Here is a 10444-nt window from a genome sequence, read left to right on the forward strand (position 1 = left end):
AGTAATAACGCTAGACTTCCAATCTTTAGAAATATAATCTGACTTATAAGATAAAGTAAATAATTGGCAGTTTTATTGTAAATTCCTATATTACAATTTTTCAACATTACATATTTAATATTATCAAATCCTGGTGTGGTATTTTTAAAATAAATTTTAAAGCTTTACTTATTTCAAAAGATGTAATATTGTTATTATTAAAATTTAAAGGATTTTCTTCTGTATTATTATTATTTTCGTTATCATTAATATTTATTGGAAATATAAATTTTAACCTCTTATAATCATTTATTCTTTCATTCACATAATTAAACCATTCATTATTAAATTTAGAGAACTATTTGTCTTTAGTAGTTTCTTCCATCACATTTTTAAATAAAATGACATTCTCTTTATCAGTTTTAGCAACTATACTATTTAAGTTAATATAAGAGTACCTATTTTTATCAGAACTATCATTTACATAATTAATAAACATTTTCCCAAAATTCCTAATATCTTTTTCTTTATTTAAATTCATACGAAAATTTCCAAATCCTTAATTTTCTGAGGTTTAATTAATTCTTGAATATATTTTTGCTGTTTATTATACAGATTTTTAAAACGTGAAATTTTTCATCATAATCTTTCGGGATCACCTTTTACTTTTAATTGCAGATGATGGCGAAGTTTACAAGAGGGGTGTTCTAATACGCTGGAGCTGTGGTGTTGGGTTTGCGAAACGAGTATACTGGGCTGTGTCGTTAGTTTGTTATGTAGCATGAGGGAGATTTAAAACTTTGCTTCTTACGTATTGGTATTTGGGACAAGCTTTGTAACTGGCTATGTGGGAGTCCTGGCAGTTGCACGTCACACTGATTATGTCAACACTCCACATCATGCAACCCTGCACATCTTACCCACCTGGGGTTAGCGTTACAGTAAGATTTAGAGTGCCCAACTTTCTGAAATTTGAAGCACTGGATGATACGTTTGAAAGATGGCTTAGAAATTGCTACTTTTTGCGTTTTTTGTTTGTTTTTTATAAAGAGGACGCATCTCTTGGCAAGTAGAGAGTCGTAATGTTCTTTGTTTTCAAATGAAATTTTAATCAGTGGTGGCTCTTGTTTGGAACGGAAAGATATGATGCTACCAGATTCTCATGAATTTATGTTTCTTCAAGATCAAGTTCTACACTTTTAACGACTATATTGTGCAACTGGTAGGTGTTTGGTGTGTAAATCGTCTAGTGTTGCCACCAAAGATGCTACCATGAATGTATGTTTCTTCAAGATCAAGTTCTACACTTTTAACGACTATATTGTGCAACTGGTAGGTGTTTGGTGTGTAAATGGTCTAGTGTTGCCACCAAAGCTTCCTTAGGCCAGGTTGGTCACATTCTACAACAAGACCACATTTGGGAAGACGCCGTATTTCCTTAAATTTATATGTGGGAAAGTGTTTCTAAACTCTGTGGCAATTTGTGGTTGGTGAAGGGTATGTGGAATTCCTTCAACCATTAGTGCTGTAATGTTTCATGGTTTCTTTGTTGCAGCATTACATGTATTGGTTGCCGGTGTAGGTGTGCTGCATGGTGTGATGTTTGTGGTGGGTTCTAGGTTAAATGTTTGTGTGTGTGTGTTAAGTCATCGGAACTTGTACTTACCCGTGGAGTCTTCATTTTCCTGGGCTTCCTTTGGATAGTAGTAAAACGTTCATCATCAGATTTTGTGCTGGCATCGGTAGGTGGCGGGACTATGAAATAACATGAATCTGTATCCGAAACCGGAAGTATTGTGTCAGGAACTGAATTGTCGCTAATGGCGTCGGGAATAATGGTCCGTAAGCTGGCCTGAATATCCTCTATGGTCCTGGCTGGTCCTAAAGATCTTGTGACAACGCCAGATGAAGTAATTGCAATCGTAGTTGCAAGATTTATTTTCCTTCCTTTGATTCGGGTCCTCATAAGGGCCGGGATGTTGCCCCACTAGAAGGAAACAAAAAATAAAAAGTTATTATTGTAGAGCTTCAGGTAAAGCACGTCTGACATGTACTGCTATCTCGACTAGACTCAATACCTGAAATCAGTTTTGCCAAAGGACAAAACGATGAACCCCTATTATCCACAATTGGACAAAAGGGGGCACCAATTGTATGGATTTTAGGTAGCGCGAAAAACCTGGTTAAAATAAACCTTGAGGTTCTTTGTTTTCAGTGTCAAAATAACTGAATTTTCTACTACAGTTTTTAACCTATTATGAACAAAGGTGGTGGGATTCATTTTCATTTGTTTGTAAGAACCATCCTCTGACAATTTATAAGTTTGTTCTCATAAACTGTTATATCCAAAATTACAACTTGACTTCCTATATCTGGCTTGGTAATTACAATGTTACATTGTTTTGTATTTAAAGCCCCTAACTATTCTACCTCACCATTACTTAAATTATGTTTAGGTATGCCTTTCTGGTTCAATAATTCGTTAACTACTTTTGTTCTAACTGTGTGTTTCATCCTATCATTAACTTCTAGTCTTTTAGAACATGTTTCTATTGACACAATAAAATCCCTTTTCACTGAAAAATGTAAGCCTAGACTTAAAATTTCCATTTGCTTAGGTGACATACTATCATTTAATAAGTTAAGAACTTAAGGATGAGACAGTAGTTTACTGTATTTATCTTCCAAGGCTGGAATTTCATTGTCAGACTTTCTTTTTAAACTTTCCTCATTTTTCTTAATCATGGCCCTAAGAATTTTGTCATGAATTTGTTGGATAATAGATTTTACCTTCGTGCTTTTTAGATTCCATTCCACTGTAATTGTTGTGGAACTGCCATGCAACTTTTACTCAACCAAAAGTTCAATTGAGTTAGTTTTCTTCGACGTCGACTTCTAATCGGGTATAAAAAGATAAAGAAGTTGGTAAATGTGGGATTTACGAAATTCCTTGTGTCTTTGGTCGAATTTACATTGGCCAAACCTTCAGAAATTTAATATTTAGGATTAAGGAACATAAAAATGCGGTAGATAAATATAATGTAAATGGGTCTGCTTTAGCAGAACATGTGACAAGTACATCTCATGTCATAAACTGGAGTAACGTTAAACTGATAAATCAGGTTGGGTTGGAATTTGAGTTAAGTATTAGAGAAACAACAGAGATTGAAAAACAACAACAAATATATTGTGCTGAACAAAAGTTGGTCTAGATTTAGAAGAAATAAAGTAATGGTCATATGTTTTATAAACTCTGGGTGTTTTAAGTCTAGAGGGTGTGAAATGAATGCAAATGATTATGAAGATGGTGGCGTAAGAACACTGAAACATATAGTCATTTTAGGGCTGGTTCCTGTTTTAATAAATTATTTACTGTGTAATTATTTCAGCGTTGTACTCTTTTTAACTGTATAATGTATATATTGCACAAGTTTATTGTCTTTTAATTATTTTAAATGAAATCCACTATTTGTTTTTAAATAGGTGATAGAAGAGCCTGTTTTGATTTATTTACACTTAAAATTGTAAATATCAAAGTTTTATCAATTTTTATTCGCCCTTCACCTTTTATAAATGGAGCTGACGACTATTGGCATCTGAAAAGTTACTTTGTAGTTCCCGCAACTTTAATACGTTGTTGTCATCACTATAAAAAGTTATTTCAGCTAGAAAAATTAAGACTTCTTTAAATACAGATAATATTTATTTCATATTTTTTGTATTACTAGGTGATTAATCGATCTTTTTTTACTCCAAATAAAAAGTTGTATTAAAAAAACATTTTTGTTTCCAAACAAGTTGGCCATATTTATTGAAAAATTTTAGGCTGTTCCCATTCTTAACATTAATGTGACTTTGTTTAACTTAAATTTAATTTTATTGTTAATAACCCGTATGAACCTTTTCTCAAGTGTGTTTAAACTGAACGTTTACAAATTATTAAAGTGAAGTGTATAAATTTTTTCGCCTACTTATTGTTTATATAGGAAAACTGATGACCGCTTCACGCTGGATTCGAGAGTTTGTAACTACCCACGATGACTATCAGCACAATTCCTTCGTTACAGATAAAATTAATTACGACTTGTTACTCACTATAGATAAAATTCAAAGAAAGCAGATTTCTTGCTCTCAACTCCTGGGTGAATAAAGATTAAAACAAATGAGCATTTTCATAGAAACTACTAGATATGTACGTCTGTTGTTGTTGCATGTGATATAATCCAATCAATGTCAGCTATACCAAACTTGTAAGTAAGCAATATCTAATAAGTGCTAGACTGAAGTAAAAATTAACCTAACAGTAATAAAGTGAATAAATTATCTAAAGCAAAATTTTTTGTAAAGTAACTAAAATGTGACTACTTTGTTTTCAATTGGTATTTCAGATTTCAAAATTTGATAGAACCAATAGGTGTGAGTCTAATGAGTGTGTTTTCTCATTACTCGTTTCTACTGCATTTTCTCTCATTATGCAAATGGGTTCTAAATTTTAACTAAATGTATAGATTTTTATGTTTTGATCTTGCTTTAACGGTGATTTGAAATACTTGTGTTTGCAATCATTTTGAAGATAAAATAGTTATCACAAATTTGTCTCTGATGGTTAATCACTTGTTTTGCACAAACAACTATGTAAAGTACGGTTAAAAGTGAGACACCGGCTCGTTTCTGAGTTCGATACCCGCAATAGGCCGAACACGGATACTCCCCTATGTAGTTTTCTGTTTAATAACAAACAAACCTTCCTTAACATTATAATTTTATCCGTTTTTTTCTTTTGGTTTACGCGACCAAAATAGACCTACAGAATCCGAGATACTTTTAAGGAGGTCGAAGGGGTGGGGCGGAGTGATAATTATTTCCCAATATTCTGAAACGTCTAAAATGTCCACGTTGATTTTTTTATTTGAAAAGACTTGCCCAATAATATTATAACTCAGCAGCTTATTATCAACTAAACCTCTCTTTGTTTTTGTTATCAAAAGTTTTGAATACTTTCATTTTACAAACTTCATTTAGGCTACGATAATAGGACAAATACTCTCTCATTCCAACACACACTCACCATCAGTAAGTGCTGGCTACGTCTCTAACTCTATCATTCGGGCATAGAGCAATACCGTAGTTTATTCTGAAAGGAGGAATTAATGTTTATCATGGCCATAGCTTTAAACTGAGAGTTTTAATCTACATCTAGCACAACTCCTTAACATACAAGTCTTCCCAACAAGAAGTTTGTCTGCATGTAATCTTATTAAGAGAGTTATTTTTATTTACATAATTACGGGCCTGGCATGGCCAGGTGGTTAGGGCGCTTGACTCCCAATCTCGAATCCCCATTACAACAAACATGCTCACCCTTTTAGCCATGGGGGTCGTTATAACGTCACGGTCAATCCCACTATTCGTTGGTAAATGAGTAGCCCGAGAGTTGGCGGTGGGTGGTGAGGCATCAGTAGAAATAGAAGAATCTAGGAGAAATCTTATACCAACGAGAGTTCTAAATGCAAATAAAGTAGTCTTATACCAACGAGAGTTCTAAATACAAATAAAGTAGTCTTATACCAACGAGAGTTCTAAATACAAATAAAGTAGTCTTATACCAACGAGAGTTCTAAATACAAATAAAGTAGTCTTATACCAACGAGAGTTCTAAATACAAATAAAGTAACATTACCAAAGAATGCAGTAAAGAACAAAGACAATAATTAGGTTAGGATAACTTTGAAACAGTAGTGCAAGACAAGAAAGAAGAGCTACTGAAGTTGTTAAGGCATTGTAGAAGATTAAAACTACAAAATGTACGGACATGATAAGGCATAAAACAGTATTAAAGAATAACACACCTATACTCCAGAGACCTTACAGGAAACACAGGGTAGAATATAGAAAATAATAAGACGTCTATACTCTATCCAGTCTAAAATATATCCAGTTCCAAAGACTTCAGAGCATTTCGTGAATTCATGGGTTTCTGCCAAATATTTATCCCGCACTTTGCATCCTTCAATAGACCCCTAACTGAGCTAATGAAGAAAGATGTAAAATTTAAGTCGACTAAGCGAGACAGATAGCATTTTAAAAATTCGGAAAATCTTTGACATATCCATCCTTAGACTTTAGTAAAGAAATTATATTAAATATTGATGCGTCAGAGAATACATTGGGAGCAGTTTTATCCAAGTTAGATAGAAAGTGGAAGGAGTACTTAATTTCTAACTACATTCACGACTTGGAAAAGCAGAAAAAAAGTATTCAGTATCGAAATGCTTAAGAGTAGTACAGGGTATAAAATCATTTTGTGTTATTTACATAGTAGAAAATTGACCATTATTATGGATCATGTGCACTAAGGTGGTTGATGACTTTGAAAGACTCATCTTCTAGATTAACACTATATTCTTTGTTGTTACAAGACTACAATTTTGAAGTTGTGCACAGACCTGATAGAAAACATTCTAATATGTATGTTACGAGTAAATTGAAATCAGATAAATAGAAGTTAATCAAGTAAGAGCAATAATAAATGTGACCCAAAAATTATGAATTTACATGGGATTTCGAACAACAAAGAGACAAAGATATACAATTACTGAGAAATATAAAACAATGAATGCAAAATCGCTCCTCACACGGACAAGGTATTATTTTACCATAAACCAACATGACTCACAACCAGGTAAATCTTAGGCTTTCACATCTACAGAGTATTTTGACAAAAGAAGCCTCAGAAAGAATATGGTCTGATAAAATAAAGCCAGAAACAACATTCGCCGTAGAAGATGAGAAAATAAGGAAAGCACACGTCAGTACAACGTTAGAATTAGAACTAAGAATCAGTGAGTCTAAGCAACGTATATGAGAATTAGAAATCAGACAATGTATAGAATATAGTAAATTCAATTCTAATGATCCTATGTATCGTAGTAATAGCAGCAAACATATTCCTTCACTTCAAACAAAAGTTTCCAATATTGATGAACTGCAAGTAGCCGATGACAAAACAAAAATAAATCCAATTTTATTTCGATGTCACAGAGATCACTGAACTTAGTTATTTATCAATAGAAATAGGAATTAGCGCTATTTGTTAGAATAAAATAATAAATCGAACTAGTTTAACAGATTAACGAGAACAGATAATTCATAAAAGTAAATTATTGCTCAAAAACTTTAGGTTCAATTAATAATTATGAGAAATCTTCATCCAGAGACTAAGAAGAGAATCGAAGAAACATCAGTGAGTATGTATTTCTGTATGGACTTCTTGTAATTATGTAATAATTTCTAACAGAAGAGCTGATACAAATTCGAGAATAATAATTACATATACTCTTAATCACAAGTAACAGGTAAACTACAAAAACTTCTATCACCACTCTGACCTTTGTTCATCCTTACTGATATTGGTGTGTTTGTAGAACTGGCTTGGCTTAAAATGGGACGTATAAGATTTGTTGAAGAAAGCAGCCTGTGGACTTGTAGGATACCTGACTTCCTTTGTTTTGCTATGAAACTTAAATTAGTAATTTCCACAATTCTGTCTCTTGAATCCTCTTTATCTCTCCATTGTTTTTTTTATTTTCTTGATCCCAGTATCCAGTTTTGGTAACCTAACACCGTGTTTGGTAAATCAACAATTTTGTTTTTCAAACTACGCTAGTGTTTGTTTGTTAGTTTTCCTCTACTGTCCACGTTCACTTTGTTCTTAAGTTTTTAACCCGCCTTTTGAAAGAACTATTGGCTTTTATAATGAACAACAGTGAATATGAACACCACAAAGCCTCATGTTTAACCATATTCATATGAAAAACACCAATTTTGGTATGCTACCTAACATTATTAGGTATGAAAATATAAGAAGAATCACGAATAGTTAATCATTATCAAATACGATTAGTCTATTCTAAATAAATTATTTGGAGTTCTTAAACAAATGTTTGATTAACTGAATATCTCCAAACTTACTTTAGTGGTTTCTATGGGTCTGTAAGGCACTCATGGACAAGCTCTGGAATCACAAGGCATTATGTGGAGTTATCAAGAGCCGAAAAGAGTATCCAGGCTTGCTCATTGGACATAGTTTGTTCAATTTCATCAGAATGTTGTCAGGTGGGGCAGGTGGCATCTGGCTACAATTATGCATGATTGGGAGATAGATAGGAGACTTCTAGGCTGGAAGACATATTAAAGATCCCCCCAAACCCATCCAAGGACATGATGGGATGTGATGATGAAGAGTGGTATCACATATCACGTCATTGCGATGTCAATAATGGCAGGGAGAGTTATGCACCGAGATACCCCACCATGACCTTAGCCTTAGGACATTACATTTTTGAGAATGCACCATCTTCAAAATCTCTAAAGATACAAAGCTCTGAGACAATATTCATTGGACAAGTACTTGACATTATGTAGTGACAAAGTGTTGTACTACATGTCATATCATCACAACTGCACTTCAAGTCATCCAATTGAAAACATAGCCCAAATATGTCACACTTGTAAGGATGTGTGGATCTTTTGACTTTCAGAAAAAAAGGGACCTCCCCAGATGCACAGAAATAGAGTAGTTGGAAGCAGGTGCCTCTTTGCACCATCATTTAGTTATGAATACGAATCAGCTAGGACAGTCACTTGTTTTGTATTTCCTTGTTTAACTTACAATTTTTAGAATTTTTATACATGCGGGTGTATGTGATAGCAGCAAATAAAATTGGTCATAAAAATCACTAAGTTCCTTTTGCTCTAGATATCTATTGTACCGGGTCATTCACTTTCGATATCAAGTGCAATTTCTCATGGAAAATATTTCTGTAAGGTTGAACTAACTATGTAAAAATTTGCAGTGCTCTTTTCCACTAGCATATCAAGTGATACCCTAAAAGTGTAGCCTCAGTTATTCATTAGGAATGATCAACAGTTGCATATGTGCCCTTAGAAATGTATATAATACTATGCTGCCCCAATATTAAAAGAATAATCACAGATATAATAAATTTCAAAGAGATAGTAACGGCATAAATTATTGTGCACTGTCTTGCCCTTAGTTATTTTTGTGATTTGAATAACGATTGCTTCATTTTGCTATAGATTATATCCTATTTCTTTCATTATTCAAACTCAGTTAAAGTCAAAGAATTGTGATTCGTTCTATAATACATTTTCTGTCAGACCTCCCTTTATTTTGTCTACTCTACTCGATAATTCTTAAGAAACATATGTGCACCTCAAAATACCACAACTGAAAAGGAAAACTTATTTCTTACTTTCTGGGCTATCAAGTGGTGTTTTAAGGCGAAACGTTGGTCTAGTGTTTTGCAATGATTGTTCAATCTACCCAGTCGAGTTATAATGGACTTTATGTGAAACAGACTACATAAAATTCGCTTGAAACTAAGCTAGGACAACTGAAATTGTCAGATGAAAATTCTAGAGAAAGTTGCCTTCTGGTTCAACTGGCAATAATTAAAAATGATTATGACAAATAAGCAGATAGTAAGTCACAATCTTTGGACTATGGATAAGGTTTCTGATGGATGTTAGCAAGTGTTTACCTGTAGAAACTTCCTCAGTGAGCTTACTATCTATATAAGTCAGTTGCCACTCTGTAAGATCGTGCTTGATGATCTGGTTGCTGTATATTAGTCTTCCTGAAGTGCAATCAGAATGCTTTACTCTAACAGAACATGAGAAACTGATCAACTATAAAAATCAGACAAAACGTTTTGCTGTATTTTTCTCTTAATTATTTTTCGTCTCTTTCTAATGTAAAGATGGCAGTGTTGACGAGATGAACATAATGTTTCTGGCTAAGTCTGTGCTGTAACACTAATAGTCATTTTGTTGTCATTCCTTGTGTGCATACTACATTGGACTGTATATATATATACATATATGCATGTATTTTGTGGTTGACGACATAAAAGGGTATATGAATGATGTTTATAAGAGAATAGTCTATTTTTTTACTTGTTTCCATCTGTGATTATTTTAATGACATCGTTTGAGTTCAGGCAATCATAGCTCAACGGGTGATGTCTGCAGGTTTCATCTTAGCAGCTTAAAAAACAAACATATGGAGGAAGCGACTAGCATTAGTTGGTTCCTATATAAACCATGTAGCAATTCATTTAGCAGTGATGATATGTATCAAAAATCGTCTGTTGGTTGTTATATCATCCAGAAGTATAAGAGTGTGTAGAGCTCATACATGCTTTTCTTGTACTTATTAAACCGTTTTTATATATGTTACGGACACGAATATGATTTATACAAAAGTGCAGTTTCTTCAGCCAGATACAACATTTTGGCTTTGAATATTGAGATGGGATACTTTTAGTAGAAAACCACAGTGATTGGCTCGAGATAAAAATACGGCACAGTCCGTGTATTCTTAATGCAGGAAAAAGGATATTTCAGACTTGAAAATCAAACAACTACTAAAGATTATGTACTA

The 10444-nt window shown here is 33.4% G+C and overlaps 2 long non-coding RNA genes across 2 annotated transcripts in view; both read left to right on the forward strand.

Moving 5' to 3' along the window:
- LOC111083194 overlaps positions 1–4566 on the forward strand; it is a 9600-nt gene extending 5034 nt beyond the window's left edge. Inside the window, exon 2 of the long non-coding RNA XR_002608863.1 lies at positions 3966–4566. This is a non-coding gene — a long non-coding RNA (uncharacterized LOC111083194). The remainder of the gene's footprint in view (positions 1–3965) is intronic.
- On the forward strand, positions 422–2878 carry LOC111083195. Its single transcript, XR_002608864.1, has 2 exons — positions 422–1205; positions 1316–2878. It is a non-coding gene; the product is annotated as an uncharacterized LOC111083195 (long non-coding RNA).
- Positions 4567–10444: the final 5878 nt, after the last annotated feature.

This window comes from Limulus polyphemus, unplaced genomic scaffold (genome assembly GCF_000517525.1).
Source record: "Limulus polyphemus unplaced genomic scaffold, Limulus_polyphemus-2.1.2 Scaffold8512, whole genome shotgun sequence".
In the NCBI taxonomy this organism is placed as follows: domain Eukaryota; kingdom Metazoa; phylum Arthropoda; class Merostomata; order Xiphosura; family Limulidae; genus Limulus; species Limulus polyphemus.